The sequence below is a fragment of the Phacochoerus africanus genome, chromosome 11 (assembly GCF_016906955.1).
Source record: "Phacochoerus africanus isolate WHEZ1 chromosome 11, ROS_Pafr_v1, whole genome shotgun sequence".
Classification (NCBI taxonomy): Eukaryota; Metazoa; Chordata; class Mammalia; order Artiodactyla; family Suidae; genus Phacochoerus; species Phacochoerus africanus.
Genome location: NC_062554.1, coordinates 31,905,437 through 31,924,417, shown reverse-complemented (window position 1 = coordinate 31,924,417; position 18,981 = coordinate 31,905,437). Strand labels below are relative to the sequence as shown.

Genomic DNA, 18,981 nt, shown 5'->3' with positions numbered 1-18,981 from the left:
TAAACTGAAGAGAAGGTTATAAAGCAAGGAGACTGCAGGATTTAAGGAAGGGCAGCAGCTTCCAAAGCTTTTGCTCTTTTCTCAGACAATGCTACAAGATGCCATAAATTGCAAGGGAACAGTTTATCACAAAGAAGATTTAGGTGGAATTACTTTTTCTATGGATCCATTTATTTGATGCTCCATTTCATAGTATGGCATGGTGAAAAAAAGGACCAGAACTGTTCTTCAGTATGGAATCTGGCCCAGTAAAAGCAGGCCTCACAATTATACATGTTAAATAGATCTTGATTTTAGGAGAAAGCTTTTAGTGGATGTTTGGTAGAAAGGGTTAGAGGTAAAAATGAAATGAAGGTCTTTTACAATTTTGTTACGATATTTGGAAGTCAGAATATAAGCTGCCAGCAATTTCTGCTAATAAAGATCAAGAAATGATAACTAGGAAGATTTTGGTCATCACCGTGCCTCCCTCCAGCCTCAGTTCCTCCTGCATATTTTCTTCTAAATCAATACAGAGGTGATACAGAAGTAACATAAACATCCTCAACGCTTTCCTCTGTATACAATTTCTGTGGTCTCAAAACCCCTAGTATTGTTATGGACTATATCATTACATCGGTACTTCTTAATTACTATATTTCTTTGCCTCTACATTAGAGTCTAGAGAAGAAACAAATTGAAAAATAAATAAATAAGTGTCAAATAACCTCCAAATTAATACATATTTTTCTCAGATCTTGCTTTTGGGTTTCATTATCCCAAATCCAAGTGTTTTCTCTACATCTCCATGTAAATATACCCTAGGAACTACAAATTCATTAGAGCTGAAACAAAATGTAAGGTTCTTCTCTATCCCCACTAACTCTGCCTGTGTCCCCTAACTTAATAAACGGTCCTGTATATAACTAGTTATGAGAGAAGTCTGAAATGACACCCCTGACTTGTCCCTCCCACAATCACGCATCTATTCCATCTCCAATTCCTGTCCCTTCAATTTCTGAAACATTTCTTGAATCCATCCATGTTTTGCAGGCCCAGTACCATGGCACTGTCATCTCTCTCCCAGGGTCCTGCAGTAGCCTCCTAACCTATTTTCTCATTCATTCTTGCTAGACGTTTTACCCCTCATCCTCTCTTCAGGCATTGATCAGAGATAATCTAGTTAAAATAAAAATTTTGATGAAAATATTCCTCTGCTTAAAACCATTCTATAAATTCTTATTACTATTAGGATCAAAATTTTAATATTTTGCATGGTTTTTAGTTCCTTGATGGCATGTTATTTAATCTCATTATAAAATATTATCTCTTAGTTTCCACATCTATAAAATGGGGATAATAATTGTACATATCTCTTAAAGGATTATTAGAAGGATTCAATGGATAAATATTTGTAAAGCACTTATAGCTCCTCCTGGAACAGAATCAATTCCATACAAATGTGTTTATTATATGAACAAATCAATAACTCTAATTTTTAGCTATTCTCCCCTTACTTGATTTTCTTCATGATAGTATCCCCTTTAATTTCTAACTATTTCAGTCTTATTCCCCCCCTTGGCACTTACGCCCAATTAAATTTCTCTGCCAGGAATTTCCAACTCCCACCTCAATCTTGTTAGTGTCCACTTTAAAAAGGGAGGCTTTTCACGAGGAAATCTACTCACTATTCTGTAATAACCTATAAGGGAAAAGAATCTGAGAAAGAATGGATATATGTCTATGTACAACTGATTCACTTTGTTGTACACCTGAAACTAACACAACACTGTAAGTCAATTATACTGTATTAAAAAAAAAAGCTTTCTGTTGACACCTCAGCCTTCCAGACTAAATTAAGTCCTCCAGTACATACTTTAAAGAAATTTATACTTTTCCTTCATAGGTCTTATCAAAATTCTAATTACTTTTGAGATTTACCCCCTAAAGCCCATGTGCCTAACTGAACTAGAAACCCCAGGATGTTAGCGTTAGGACTGTGCTTGTGCTGTTTATGTTCTAACCCTGCATTTATCACAGTACTGAGTACATGTTAGGCTCCCAATAAACACTTAGTGAATAAATGAATGAAGAAATGATACCCTAACTTTCCATCTATATATGCAATCCGGTTCTCCTTGAGTTTCACACACAACTTGGAACAAAATGGCAGGGTAGTCTTATCAGTTTATGAAAAACATATGTGCCAAAGCCGAGCTAAAGACTTTCAATTTGAGTGGCTTTGCGCAATGTGACTATTTGTTTAAAGATGTCTTAATATGAATATTAACTTTCAGTGTTACTTTCCTTAAACCTATGTCTCAAATGATGTAGAAAAAGTAATAAATCCCCAGCCAAATGATAAATTATTTCCTTAGTCACAGAGAAAGAGTTCAAATAATATTCTGCTTATAAGATGCTCTTCTGTTATCAGTACTTTACAATGAGTTGAACCACTCTTCCTCAAGAGGCAGGTTTATCTCAGGGTCTTCAACAGACCAACCCTCCCTTTCCCACATGTGTGGTCTCCAACAGCAAGCAGAGGAAGTCATCTTTACAACATCCAGCTGTGAAGCATGTGTAAGACTGAAGTGCAGTCCTATAGACCAGTGAGGAAAGCTTACTTAAAAAACAAAAAACAAAAAAACAAAAAACAAAACAAAACAAAACAAAAAAACCATTTTAGAACAAAAAAAGAAGAAAGGAAAAGAAAAAAAAAACTTTGTTTCCAAGGAAACAGTGCAGTCAAATTGCAACCACTGGAGGGGCTAAAAAACATAATTCTAGCTACCCCCTTTAAAAAATCATTCATTTGTACACTTGCTCTTATGCTCTGAAACATCTCAGCCTTGGATTGGGTGATTTATGAAGGGATCAGCTCAACTGCGAGGCAAGCACGCTCCTCGTAGCAAGCTAGGGATATAACCACTTTTATGGCAGCAGGGTGTCTTGACATTATGAGGTAAATTACCTCCTCTTGGATACCAACTGGTACCAGGAAAAAATAATTTACTTTCTTCAGGTTACACACCCCCAGAAGATAAAGCACTCACCTAGATGAGCAAATTGCTTTTTCCTTATCATTATGAAATGCCATCCTGACACAGTGTTCTCTTTGCCCAGGTCTATGAGAGTGCTGGCTTTTACCTTTTTTTTTGTTTTGTTTTGTTTTGCCTTCCTCCTCTTTTAGTATAGAGCCAGGGAAAGAACTCAGTGCTGTTTTCACTGAAAACAGAAGGCCACAACTCAACGGAGTAATACTGGTCTTGTTATTCTTCAGATTTGTGTCCTTAAAACACAAATGGTATCTATACTAAAGATGAAAGTGCATTTCCAAAAGTGAAGCAGAACAGCAAGGTACAAATGTGTTCAAGCAGGCTGATCAGCAGCCACAAAGAAGCAGCCTGAGAATAAACATTCTGAATGGTAGTTCATCACAACTACTTACAATTATTTTACTAAAGTCTATAGCACTATTTCTAGAGTTTAATTTGGCATTTAATGGCTCTGCAACCCTTTAGTGAGAATGAAGAGATGACCTCTTTCAGGATATCCATGGGTTCTTTTTACTCATGAGGGCATCATGTTATGTCCTCAGAAACTCAATTTCATAAATTATCTTTTGTGTCTTCCAAGAGTTAATGTGACCGTGCTCCTCCCAAATGACTCACACTCTCTTTTCTTCTGCAGAGACAGGTGTGCCATGGGTTTGATTGCATCAAGATAAGCACTAACGGAAGATAGAATGTTTACAGAATTAAGGCAGGAGAAAATATTAGACATATATCAAGATGGGCAGGTATAAAAATACACAAGGCTGTCCTGACCCATCATGGTTTTCATGGAAGAATTAACTTTAAAAAGGCAATGATTTTTGTGGTTTATTTCATTTTGTTTTCTTGGAATACTGCTATATTAATTGAGGGAAATAAAACATAGACCCCAAATCTTCATGTGAACAGTTATAATTTTGGTAATGTGATTTTGCTCCTAAGCTTTATTCAACTTTAAATATGGCCTCAGTTTGTAGCTATAGAAAATTAACATTTAAAAAGTAATAAATATAGCATTTAAAATATGAAATGCTTTTAAGCTAATGATATCTTAAAATAATTCTTTGGAAGAACACCAAGTTAAGGGAAAAACTGTGAAATTATGCTGATTTAAGTAGTAAGTAATAAATGAATGTGACCTAGTATACTGCTCACTTATCTTTGGCTCCTCCAGATAAGAGAAACACAGAGCTAGAAGGACTTTAGAGGTAATCTGGTAATCTCCATTTTTTTTCTTTTCTCTTTTTTGGCCAACCCATGGCATATGGAATTCCCAGCTCTGGGATCAGATTGGAGCTGCAGTTTCAACCTACACCACAGCTGCGGCAGTGCCCAACCCTTTAACCCACTGTGCAGGGCCATGATCTAACCTGAATCCTGATGCCGCAGATCCTTTTGCACCACAGTGGAAATTCCCATCCAGTTTTTAAATTATGTATAATACCTTCTGCTTTTATTAGATTTGTACTTAATCTAATTCCCACCAAACTCTATGTACGTAATTATTTGGCTGAGTTTTAGGTTCCCTAAATATAACATCTGTAATATTCAACATATGAGAGAGAGAAAGTGCAGATGGGTCTTCATATATTTGTTCATTTATTAATTTATTCAATCTATCATTTATAAAGTGAACATGATCTGCTAGTAATTGCGTTAGACAGTGGGGTTGCTACATTGGAGATGATATAGTTGTTCTTGCTCCAACATGTAAAGTTCTACAGACAGTTATGTGTTGTGAATATGCAAATTAGCAAAGGGCAAAAAAGCATGTGCTTATGAGAGAGAGAGAGAGTTTGTGTTTTTGAGACTCGTTGATGAAAGAAAGCAATAAAAGAGTAAGAGACTTCTGCTTCTGGATAAGATAAAGTATTTGGGATTAGATTTACTTCTATGTCTGAAATAACTGTAAACTGGATAAAATATATGAAATAAACATTTCAATCACACAAGCACTGAACTCCAGGCAACAAAGGACAGAGACTATGAATAAATAAGGTAAGCTCTAAAGATTCTTTACCTTACTATCTTGAGATAGTTTCCAAGCTACAACAGAGAAAAGGGAACCCTAGGCAGAGCCTGGTCAGAGTTGAGAAGATGGACCTGACAGTTCAGAGAGATCAAAGTATCTAGAGTAGGTAGGATAGAATACTACAGAGGAGAAACTCTAGATGCTTCCCATAGGGTCCTTTTGAGCCTACAATGGAGTATCAATAGACACATGTGTATTCTAAAACACAAAACAGTGGTAGAAAAATCCCAAAAGACTTACTAGTTAACAGTGATGAGCACTCGCACAAGGATAGTAACAGTGCCTTTTTCTACCAGCCAGACTATAATTTATACACGTAATCCCCAATTTATGGGATATCAGATAGAATACCAGAATTGTCTTGCTTCAGTAGTTGGGGAATAATTAGGCTAGATAAATCACTGCTCTTATCCTACCTAACACATTTTAAGAGCAAGACCAAAAAGAGTCAGTCTTTCCAAGTAACTTAAGTGTATCCCAGAGCAAAGTTTGAGAATATTTATAGCAGTATAAAAATATCCAGCACCCAAAAAGGTAAAATTCACAATTCTAGGCATCCATTCAAAATCAGCAGGAATACAGAGAAATAAGAAGATATGAATTATGAAGAACAGAAAAAGTCAATTAAAACAATCAAGAGGTAACACATATATTAGAATTATATTAGAATATTATATATTATATTAGAATATTAGATGTTAGAATTTGCAGAAACTACTTAAAAATATCAGTGAGCTATGGGGAAACTTCTAGTAGTCTACCATTGCTATCCCTGAAGGGAAGGGAGGGACATAAAAAATATTCAAATATGAGTTCCTGTTGTGTTCAGCTGGTTAAGGAACTAACATTGTCTCTATGAGGATGTGGGTTTGATCCTTGGCCTTGCTTAGTGGGTTAGGGATCTAGTGTTGCCATAAACTGTGGTGTAGGTTGCAGAGGGAGCTTAGAGCTGGTGTCGGCATGGCTGTGGTGTAGGCCTCAGCTGCAGCTCTGACTGGACCCTTAGCCTGGGCACTTCCATGTGCTGATAATTCCTAAAAACATACAATCTCCCAGGGGAAGAAACAGAAAAAATTAACTGACCAAAATTACCAGTACTGAAATTGAAATGGTAATGAAAAACACTAACCAACAAATAGAAATCTTGGACTAGACAATTTCACAGGTGAATTTTAACAAACATTGAGAGAAGAGTTTGAGTTCATCTCAAACTATTCCAAAAATTGACAGGAAAGAATATTCACAAATGGAACTACCTCAAAGTAAAAAGTTTTTCCACAGTGAAATAAATTATCAATAAAACAAAAGGCAGACTACTGAATGGGAGAAGATATTTGCAAGTGATATATACAAGAAAGGGTTAATATCCAAAATATACAAAGAACATACAACATCAAAAAATGAATAACAAGATTAAAAAATGGGTAGAGAATCTAAATAGATACTTACCCAAATAAGACATACAGATGGCCAATAGACACATGAAAGGATGCTTAACATCACTAATTATCAGGGAAATGCAAAAACCAAGATCATAATGAGAGAGCACCTCACACCTGTCAGAATGGCTATCATTAAAAAGATAACAAATAACAGGTATTGGTGATAATGTGGAGAAAAGGGAACCCTCATGCACTGTTACCAGGATTGTAAATTGGTGCAGCCACAATGGAAACAGTGAGGAGGTTCCTAAAAAAAAATTATTAATAGAACTATCTAATGATCCAACAAATTCACTTCTAGATATTAATCTGAAGAAAACAAGATTACTAGTTTAACATACATATATGTGTTTGTCAAGTGTTCATCATGAATAAAGAAGATATGAGATATATATATGTGAAATTTTGTCATTTGCAAAAACATGAGTATATCAAAAGGGTCTTATGCTAAGTGAAATAGTGAAATAAAATAAGACAAGTATAGTGCAATTTTACTTACTGTGGAATCTAAAAAAACAAAACAACCAAAAAAAGAAAAACAGTAAGTTATTGTCAGACAGGCAGAGAGTGGCAGGGGTGGGAAAAATAAGTGAAGGGTATTAAGTATAACACACCTGAAAATAATATAGTATTGTATATCAACTATATTTCAATTTTAAAATACTATACTTAAAAGTCCACATAACCCAACTTTGTACCCAATAATGAAATCTGCTCCACCATATTCAACTAGTTGTCTATTAGTCTCAGCATGTACACATCCAATGCCAGGAAATTTGGGAAATGTATAGTATGAGGAGTTGATAACTCTTAAATGAGTGCTTTTATGAATACGTTTATTACCATGGAAGACAACTGGCAGAGTAAGCTATAAAGGCAGGCTGTAGAATCTGACTGCCTGGGTTCAAATCCTGACTGCTACCATTTTAAAATTTCCTAAACCTTAAATCATTACTCTGCATCCTGAAGGCCATAAATAAAGAAGACTCAAGTCATCTTACATTTTGTTCGAAAAAGGCATTTGAAAACAGGTATACAAATATCAAATTTAACAAATAACATTGATATGAGTTTAAAAAACAAAAGCAAAACCAAAAAATCCCCAGGTAAACCAGCCATGATGGAAAAAATAAAAATCATTAAAAAAATAAAATAAAACAAAAACCTCCTACACTTATTCACCTCCTCATGCCCCACTGGTGATATAGAGTTGCTTTTCCTTTCTGAAAACTTAGAATTAGCCAAGCCAGATGCTGTGAGGAGTTCTACTCCTTTGAGATTTTCCAGGCCATATAACCTTAAAAAAATACTGTAACCTCCCAAAGAGAGAATGTCATAGATGAAATGTTCTCCATATTCTTAATACCCATAAACACTAAACTTTTGTTTAACAAACAATGGATAAACAGGACATCACATACCATTAGTTGAGTGAACACAGGCTCCCATTTTATCAAGGCATGGCTGCAATCCTGATGCCCTGCAGTCAGAGATTGTGAAACTATCGTTAACTTGAAATTAGTAGTTAAATTGGAGAAATTTAATGATCCTCTCTTCAAATGTAGATTGGGAATAATAACATACCTACCTTGCAGTGTTTCTATAAATGATTAGCTGAGAACATAAATGTAAGATAATTGTCACAAAGTGTGTTCCTGATAAGAGAGAGGCATTATTTATCACTATAACTGCATGGTACATTTATGGGCATATAAAAGCCTATCAAAGAAAACTGAAGGCCATTTTTTTTCCCCAAAGACCATTTCAATTTAAAGACCAGAAGTAAATAACAGTGAATAGGCAATGAGGTTTTAAAATTTTTATTGAAATATAGTTGATTTATAATACTGGGTTAATTTCTGCTGTACAGCAAAGCAATTCAGTTTTGTACACATATATATTCTTTTTATATTCTTTACCATTGTGGTTTATTGCAGGATATAGAATATTGTTCCCTGTGCTCTACAGTAGGACCTTGTTGTTGATTGTAAATTGGTACAACCTCTATGGAAAACAGTATGGAGGTACCTCAGAGCTAAATATAGAACTACTGCATGACCCAGCAATCCCACCCTTGGGCATATATCTGGACAAAACTTTCCTTGAAAAAGATACATGCACTCCTATGTTCATTGCGGTACTATTCACGATGCCCAAGACATGGAAACAACCTAAATGACCATCAACAGATGAAGGATTAGGAAGATGTGATATAGATACACAATGGAATATAACTCAGCCATAAAAAAGAACAAAATAATGCCATTTGCAGCAACATGGATGGAACTAGAGACTCTCATACTGAGTGAAGTAAGTCCGAAAGAGAAAGACAAATACCAGATGATATCACTTATATCTGGAATCTAATATATGGCACAAATGAACCTTTCTACGGAAAAGAAACTCATGGACTTGGAGAACAGACTTGTGGTTGCCAAGGGGGAGGGAGAGGGACTGGAATGGACTGGGAATTAGACAGTTAATAGATGCAAACTATTGCCTTTGGAGTGGATAAGCAATGAGATCCTGCTGTATAGCACAGGGAACTATATCTAGTCACTTATGAGGAACATGATGGATAATATGAGAAAAATCATGTATACATATGTGTGACTGGATCACTTTGCTGTACAGTAGAAACTGACAGAACACTGTAAACCAATTATAATGGAAAAAATAAAAAGACATTAAAATAAAATAAAATAAAATGGTTCACCTCTGCCAAACTCCCAATCTATCCTTCCCTTACCTGCTTCTCCACTTGGAAACCACAAGTCTGTCCTCTACATCTGTGAGTTGTTAATGTTTTGTAAACAGTTTTGTGAAGTTATCTACAAATCCTAATTATTCCTCCCTTCCTTTCCTCGTTGTTTTTTTTTTTTTTTTGTCTTTTTAGGGCCTCACCTGAGGTACATGGAATTTCCTAGGCTAGGGGTCGGATCAGAGCTGTAGCCCCCAGCCTACACCACAGTCACAGCAAGGGGGGACCCAAGCCGCGTCTGCAACCTACACAGCAGCTCACAGCAACACCAGATCCTTAACTCACTGAGCAAGGCCAGGGATCAAAGGAACCCACCTCCCCATGGATACTAATCGGGTTTGTTACCACTGAGCCACAATGGAAACTCCCCTTCCTTTCCTTTTTGGTAAACATAAACATGTCTGTGGGTCTATTCATGTTTCATAAATAAGTTCTTTTGTATCATTTTTCAGCTTCCACATATAAGTGACATCACTTGACATTTGTCTTTCTCTGGCTAACTTCACTTAGAATGATAATCTCTAGGTCCATCCATGTTGCTGCAAATGACATTTATTTTCTTCTTTTTTTATGGCTTAGTATTCCTTTGTATATATTTACCATATCTTCTTTGGACATTCTTCTATCCATAACATTTAGGTTGCTTCCATATCTTTGATTATTGTAAATAGTGCTGCAATGAATATGGAGGTGCATGCATCTTTTGAAACCATTATTTCCTCTGGATATAGGCCCAGGAGTGGGATTGCTGCATCATATGGCAACTCTATTTTTAGTTTTTTTTAAAAAATCTCCATACTCTTTTCTAGAGTGGCTATACCAATTTACATTCCCACTTACAGTGTAGGAGGGTTCCCTTTTCTCCAAACCCTCTCCAGAGTATGTGCTTTGTAGACTTTTTAATGTTGGCAATTCTGACTGGTGGGAAGTGGTATCTCATTGTAGTTCTGATTTCCAGTTCTGTAATAATTTGTGATGATAAGCATCTTTTTATGTGCCTATGGGCCATCTGTAAGTCTTCTTTGGAGAAATGCCTATTTAGGTATTCTGCCATTTTTTTTGTTGGGTTGTTTGTTTTTTGTTATTGAGTTGTTTTTTGTTATTGAGCTCTTTGTATGTTTTGGAAATTGAGCCCTTGTTGGCTGCATCATTTGCAAATATTTTCTCCCATTTTATTCATTTTATTAATTTTATTTTATTAATTCATTTTATTAATGCTTTCCTTTTATTAAATTAAATTAAATTAAAATGCATTCATTTTATTAATGCTTTCCTTTGCTTTGCTAAAGGTTGTAAGTTTTATTAGGTCCTATTTTTTTTTTTTTGTCTTTTGTCTTTTTGTTGTTGTTGTTGTTGTTGCTATTTCTTGGGCCGCTCCCGCAGCATATGGAGGTTCCCAGGCTAGGGGTCGAATCGGAGCTGTAGCCACCGGCCTACGCCAGAGCCACAGCAACGCGGGATCCGAGCCGCGTCTGCAACCTACACCACAGCTCACGGCAACGCCGGATCGTTAACCCACTGAGCAAGGGCAGGGACCGAACCCGCAACCTCCTGGTTCCTAGTCGGTATCGTTAACCACTGCGCTACGACGGGAACTCCGGTCCTATTTTTTTTTTTAATTTTTGCTTTTATTTTCATTGACTTGGGAGAATGACCCAAGAAAACATTGATATGACTTGTCAGCGAATGTTTAGGCAATGTGTTTTGAAGTGCCTTTGAGTATAATTTATTTCCAGGATGCTATAAGAAAATTATTTTCAATGCTTGATTCCATCCTAAATGAAGTATATTTTAAATACTTTATAAAACCTAGTAAACATTTCCTCAAAAGATATCCAAGTACACCAGAATGTTAGTTTAAGAAGGAAGACTAACTGGTTTGAGTGCAGATTTTAGGTTTGCTTTTTCAGCTTTAAATATCTGAAGAGTATCTATGATTTCAAGAAGAGAGCAAAGACATTAACTAGTATCATTTGAAATTACTTCTCTGTGAGAATAAGGACTGTTCCAAACTCTGAGCCAAGTGAAATACAGAAATAAATAATTTGATGATTCTGATATAAAATTTTAAAGTTGGCATCATGATTCTCAACTGCAAATATTTGTTTTTATCAAAGAAAGTCTTAGTTGCCCTATTAGTTGATTTTATAATGAGCTAAATATAAGTTTGAATTATTTTTATAACTCTGACCTTGTAAGAATACAATTCTATTTAGCATTTATCTTCAGGAAAAAGGAAAATTTTATTTATAAAACAAAGTTTAGAATCACTGTTTTAAAGTATAGAAATGAATATTGTTTACTCTATTTTACCCCTTCTGGAACACAGCTGCTTTGATAAAATGAACTGCATACCTATAAACTGTAAGCCCTATATGCTTATTTCCAAGATCTCATTCTTTAGGATGATCTTTAAAACTGAGGAAATATAAAAAGACAAAGGTTAAATAGAAAAAATAATCAAATGATTGAATATGTTAAATGAGAGATTAGAGCATTAATGGGAAAATAGCTAGGTTTCATTAAAGGGAAGAATTTCCTTGTTTCAAAAAGGGAGAGAGAAAGTTAATGTTAATTTATCTGGTGATACCTCACCTTAGCTTTGATTTACATTTCAATTAGAGATTTTTGAGCATCTTTTCATGTGCTTTTTCGCCATTTCTATGTCTTCTTTATAGACATGAATATTTATATCTTCTGCCCATGTTTTGATTAGGTTGTTTGTTTTTCTGATACTGAGCTCCAGGAGTTGTTTGTATATTTTGGAGATTAATCCCTTATCAGTTGCTTCATTTGCAAATATTTTTTCTCATTCTGTGGGTTGTCTTTGTCTTTTCATTTTGGTTATGGTTTCCTTTGCTGTGCAAAAGCTTTTAAAGTTTTATTAAAAACCACTTATTTATGCTTTTATTTTTATTACTCTAAGAGGTAGATCCAAAAAGATATTGCTACAACTTTTGTCAAGGATCATTCTGCCTATGTTTTCCTCTAGGAGTTTTATAGTAGATTAGACACTGTATCTGGTCTTACATTTAAGTCTTTAATCCATCTTGAGTTTATTTTTGTGTATGATGTTAGAATGGCCATCATAAAAAGCCTACAAACAATAAATGCTGGAGAGGATGTAGAGAAAAGGGAGCCCTCCTACACTGCTGGTGAGGATGTAAACTGGTTCAACCACTACGGAAAAAAGTATAGAGATTTCTCAAAAAACTAAAAACAGAGTTGCCATATGACCCAGCAATCCCACTCCCAGTCATATATCCAGAGAAAATCATAATTTGAAATGACACATGCACAGCTATGTTCACTGCAGCACTATTTACAATAGCCAAGACATGGAAGCAACCTAAATGTCCACTAACAGAGAAAAAGATAAATAAGATGTCATACATATGTATAATGAAATACTCAGCTGTAAAAAAGAAAAATAATACCATTTACAGCAACATGGATGCAACCAGAGATTATCATACTAAGTAAAATAAGTAAGACAAAGACAAATATCATATGATATCACATATGTGTGGAATCTAAAAATGATACAAATGGGGAGTTCCCATTGTGGCAAAGTGGAAATGAATCCAACTAGTATCCATGAAGATGTGGGTTTGATCCTTGGCTTTGCTCAGTGGTTTGGGGATCTGGCGTTGCTGTGAGCTGTGGTATAAGTCACTGACGTGGCTCAGGTCCCTCGTTGCTGTGATTGTGGTGTAGCCTAGCAGCTGCAGCTTTGATTCGACCCCTAGCCTGGGAACTTCCATATGCCACAGATGTGGCCCTAAAAAAAGTTAAAATAAATAAATAAAAATTATACAAATGAACTTATTTACAAAACAGATACAGACGCACAGACTTCAAAAACAGACTTAAAGTTACCAAAGGAAAAAAGGTGGAGAGAGGGATGGATTGGGAGCCTGGCATTAAAAGTAGCCTACTGACCAACAAAGGCACTGACTTCTCTAAAAGGTAAATAAACAAACAAACAAATAAATATGGTAAAAATTTAATTTACATGAGTCAGTAGCAGTGAAGTATAAGGTTGATGGAGAGGTAGTGGGAAGGGGATGAGGTGGGTTCTTACTCCAAAGCAGTTGACAAAGTCAGCAGCCCAGTGTCTAGTAGATGAGGCACTCAAAGACTATTTATGCTGTTACTCTTGATAATGATGATGGTTATCTGTTGTGAGTCGATCAACAGCCAGACATTATACCTATTGGAAAGAAAAACCTTATAGATTATGAATATTCACTAAGTAGTGAAATATGGGAGAAAAGAGAAAAAGAAAGGGCAGAAGAATGGAGGGCGGAATTATCATCTATTGAATGCCAGCTCTTCCAGTGTTTGTCAGACTTATTTACAGGTGGAGGTTCACTGAATCCTCTGAGTGGAAGCTCATATTATCACTTCATACTGGTAAGTATGTTAAAGTTCTGAAATGTTAAAATATGTATTTATTCAACATACATTGCATATAAGAATATATGGCATTATTGTGTTCTTCTCTGAGGATATAAAGATGAAAACAAACAAACTCGATTCCTTCTTTCAAGGAAACTTCTGTCCAAATATGTAGCAACCATTAATAAGTGACTCATCTGAGGTTACATAACTCATGAGTAGAAGGGGATTTGGATGCTGGTTTTCTAACTGTGGTACCTGCACTATAGAAACCATCATATCAGGGGAAAGCAATTTGCTGCTTCTCCCCATTACATTCTTTCACAATGTCCATATTAAAGATGTGGGCAGGTCCAATAGCACATTTCTTTATGCTTTCAGAGCCTAGTTTTGCAGGCCTTGCTTGGGCATCCATCAAGATGCTAAATACAGCAGTAGGATCTGCTTAGAAATCTATCATAACAAATAATCACATGAGTCAGAAATTGTAACTGAAATCGATTTTGAGATATCAACTTACATATTATTTTTGTCTCTCTTAATTTTCCTTTTCCTTTCTTTTCCCCATATTTAAGTTTGTTACTGACTCTGTATTCATTGATTTAGGAAACGTATGTGTCAGGGAAAAAAAAAGAAAGACCTGCAAGTTTTTACGGCTTTTGTGTCTCTAAATGAGCAAAGAGGTGAATGTTTAGACAAAATATTTTGGAAGAAGAATGTTGTTTCCCAACCAACCTAACTCCATTTGTTGACTAGAACGAGACCCTCTCAGGCTAGAAGAAGTAGGGGTAGGAATCGAGACTACTGTAGGTTCACCTTCTACCCAGCTTTGCAGCAGCATTATTGATAGAAGACCTCCCCCAAAAGAAAAAAATATTACAACATTGCAAAAGATTTCTGTTCCCTAAATGCAGCAATGAGGCAATGGAGACAGGAAAGCCTCGTGGATTAGGACAATGAAACCTATGCCTATAAGTATATGTTCTGGCAAGTAGAATGGCTGCCCACTTCAGGAGGAACTTTGTCTGCACCAATGAGGTCTGCTTGTTCCCAAAATCTTATGAAGTTGCTCTGTTTTAGTTGTGTTATATTTTACTACAGGGCAGTTGCACTGATGCCACCTATTAAATATTTAATTCTTTCTCCTCCAGACTGTTCTTTCCAGATCAAGCCTTAACTCTCCCCATCCACACACACAATTTACCTGACAGAGAGCAGGGTAGTGGTACTGGTAGAGATATTGGTAGGGAAGTACCCTATTACTTGTATAGGTTTGCTTTAAATACTAAGTAAGGGAAAGGTACAACTCATAAGAAACTTCTGGGTTTTTTTCATATCCATTTATACTAGTGGATCTCACAGGTAAAGAACTCAAGATTTCTCTCTTGATTTCAAAATCTTTCATTATATTAAAATCTTAGGGGAACAAAATACTCTGGGTTTTGACCCAGGACACGTAACTCTGGATCATGGATTAATTATTGATTAATTTTTTCTCTATTTTGTGTTTGATTTTTTTCTATGTTTTTGTAGTAAGCAGCTTTAACTTTTATGATCTAAAAATACCTTAAGTAAGAAGAAACTGAATCTCCTTGGGCAGCTGGTTCTTGACACTGTCTCTGTGATGTGGTCAAGGACACTGCTCTTCCTGTTGTTAACACCCCCTGGAGTTCTGCACCATGTGTACTCCCGGCAAATATATTCACTGATTGATTTCATGAGACTTCTCAAGAGAACTGCTCCCATCCTGAGTTGTTCTGAATTAGCCGTTGGCATTTTCTAGAGGTTTAGAGTACTTCTCTATTTTTGCAGGCTTTCCCAATATTTCTTTTGCTTGCTCTTTTCAGGTTGCCTAATTCCAGCTCACCATACAGAAGTCTTTGAAAATTATTTGTCTCATCTCTGTGTTTGCTCTACAAGTGAATATGGACTGGCACATGTCAGAAGGATGTTAGGTGAAAAGTCTCTTAACTTTCCTATGCTGTGTACTAAAAACTATAAATGTGCAAGATAATCTCTCATTTTGTCTTTCAAGTTGAGCTGACAATGGCTTCACATAAAATATGGCAGTGATGGGCCACATGGCCAATCATCTAATTTAATAGAGATTTTATCTCTTTAATAAAAGCAGTTGGTTAAATGAACAGTCAAAGGTGGCTTAAAAGTCTATGCCTTGTCAGAATTTTCTGGAAATATCTGTGGTCACCATATGTCTCACTTTGAGGTTTGGAAGGCATGACCACCATGAGCCACACCTGTATGGAGTCCTGCCAGGCCTGTCTCTCACATTTCTTTCACATGATTCCCAGGCTCCAGGCATTGGCAGGACCTTGAAGCACCCTTTTTATTCTCACTTTCCTTGTTCTTCCCTCTTCTTGGGACATATTCCTCTCCTTCCCTCTTCTGCCTGTTGAAGACATTGCAAGACAATTCTTTCCGTTATTTGCTCCCCAGATTTCATATAGTCCTCTCTGTCATAGCATTTACCACACTTTCGTAATTTTAAAATATATCCAACTGAGTTTTTATATAAAGTAATCCCTAAGAAAAGGAAACATAACTTTGTATTTTAAGTCCTTAGAAAGTCTCTTGTTGCTGGGTAATACTGTTTTTATTTTAAATGACAAAGTATTCTTAGGTAAGAACACGCAAGTCTAAAATAATTCAAATGATGCTAATTTGGGATGTTTATCTGTCACCTGATAAGGAGAAAAAAAATAAGAGAAATAAATTTAACTCAGAATTACTAATTATACCTGGGGTGCAGGGATAGAACTTTGCAAATGCAAATATGAGAAGTTTTAAAATCCCTAAATTTATTCTTTAAAAAATTTACACTTGAATACCACTAGATAGTTGGTTGCAAGAAGAAAATCTCAAATATATATTTACATGATGAACGGGAGGGTGAACTTGTCCCTGTGTTAATGAAAAGTGTTGAAATTTCTGCCTCACACATAAATTCCTCCAAAAATGATTTATCTCAAATAAATATACACTTCGAAAAATTGTGTTAGATCACCTAAAATATTTACTAAAGACAAAAATACAAATGTTAAATATTCAGATGGATCATTTAGATAAAGTTTGGTTAATAAAATGTTAAAATGGAAAATTCTGAATTAGTGCATTACACATAAGAAAATCTTAAACATGAATTCATAATTCAATTGCTAAATGCAAATAATATAGGTAGATATTTTGACTAATTTATATTGTTAAAAGTTTATATATTCAAGTTTCATTTAGCAATTAGTCAGAATGGAGTTCCCATTGTTGATCAGCAGGTTAACAACCTGATGTAGTGTCCATGAGGATGCAGATTTGATCCTTGATCTCACTCAGTTGGTTAAGGATCCGGTGTTGCCATAAGCTATAAATAGCATAGGTTGCAGATGTGGCTTGGATCTGGCATTGCTATGGATGAGGCATAGGCCAGCAGCTGCAGCTCCTACTCAACCCCTAGCCTGGAACTTCCATATGTTGCAGATGTGGCCATTTAAAAAAAAGAGAAGAGTAAAAAAAAAAAAAAAAAAAGAAGGAAATTAGCCATGCTATTTAAGTTCAATTATGATAGTATCTATAATTTATTGTCCAAACAGTGACACATTTTAAAGTATAAAAATAACTATAAGTGGAGTTCCCATCGTGGCTCAGCGGAAATGAATCTGACTAGGAACCATGAGCTTGTGGGTTCCATCCCTTGCCTCGCTCAGTGGGTTAAGGATCTGGCATTGCTGTGGCTGTGGCGTAGGCTGGCAGCTGTAGCTTTGTTTGGATCCCTAGCTTGGGAACCTCCATATGCCATGGGTGTGGCCCTAAAAAGAAAAAAAAAAAAAAAAGAACTGTAAATAAATAGATAAGGAAACATGTAAATAAACACTCAGGGACTCAACCAAATAACACATGTTTATTCACAGTGTATATAGTGCTATTCACACATGTTTCTTCTTGGGAGCTGAGATTGTGTGTTATACATCTTTATATGCTCTGTCTAGTAAGGTATTTGACATAAATGCTTAAACTAATAGAGAAATAAAATAATTAACTAATTAAAATATAATATAGAGATTTACGATCCAAAAGAGGAAACACCAGAATTTTATCCATTCACTGCAGTCTATAAGAGTAGCCAAAATATCAAGAGATTGTGTTTAACTGCCTTTTTTCCCTTGAAGAATAGATATTTATATTTATAACAACAGATGAAAAAACAAGAATACCAAGCATAGGAAACTGTATACGACTAGACCTTTTAATATTACATGAAACATATTTAATAGTTTAAAAAATTATTTAGTAAATATACAAGAAATAAAAAGCTATCCATGCTTGGTGAGTCAATTTAGCATAGTTGGACTAAATAACCCATTGTTACTTATCTCCTTGAGCCCTACAGAATATAGACTGAAGGTGAACATGGTTTCTTCAAATGATAGGGAAGACAGTTTAGACTGGAAAAAAGGGTGTAAATATTTAAAATTCAGAATAATAGAAATATATTAATAAGGTAATTAAATCTCAGAATACATAGGAAAGAGCTTGTAGCCATGAAATGGGCAGAGGGCAACTGACAGGTAAAAGAACAATAAACAAGCAAATGTTTAGAAAAGTAGAGGTTAGTTCATGAAATGGTACTTAACTGGTAGCTAGGAGTATTTGACTCTTTTAATATTTGCTCTAAATTATATATCTTTCTCAAGAAGTAAAAAAATAGAATATATACTTAATATATATATGGATATGTGAAATATGCACACATATGTATAAAAAATAAGACATAGGTAATTATAAGTATACTGAACAAAACTGTTTTAATTTCTATCCCCAAAGTAAATAAGTCCATAGGGTTTCTGGTAAATTACTTTGGCATAATTATTAAACTGGTAGCTATATACAATCCAGAGAAATTTGGTTTTTCTACCAAATTTTCTACCAGAAATTTGAGTTTTCAGCAAGCTCAATTCTTTATAAGTAATACAAATATCAGGGTACCGTTCTTAATTTCTATTAATTCAACGTAGTAACAGAGTCCTAACTGGACTCATTGACAATAAATATAGAAATACCTGACTCCGTAATAAAATTGCAAAAACCATCAGAGTTTGAAATTAAACTGTAAATTCAGTTCAGTCACCAAAAATTTAGTTCAACTACTAAAGTTTCCTACAGTCAACAAAATAGAGGCTTTAAAAATTTCTTAACTATATAGGATGTATAGCTATAACTTTAACATAAAATTGAATTTTTTCTGTATTTTTTTAAAAGAAATTCATTAAAAAGTTGTTAATTATTACCTAGGTATTCCATATT

At 35.1% G+C, this 18,981-nt stretch overlaps 1 long non-coding RNA gene across 4 annotated transcripts in view; it reads right to left on the bottom strand.

The window, feature by feature from the left end:
• LOC125110976 (uncharacterized) overlaps positions 1–13,439 on the bottom strand; it is a 63,930-nt gene extending 50,491 nt beyond the window's left edge. For all 4 annotated transcript variants that reach the window (XR_007130784.1, XR_007130781.1, XR_007130783.1 and 1 more), the window contains exons 1-2: positions 13,283–13,439; positions 7,928–7,986 (exon numbers count right to left, since the gene is read on the bottom strand). This is a non-coding gene — a long non-coding RNA (uncharacterized LOC125110976). The remainder of the gene's footprint in view (positions 1–7,927; positions 7,987–13,282) is intronic.
• Between the last annotated feature and the right edge of the window lie 5,542 nt (positions 13,440–18,981).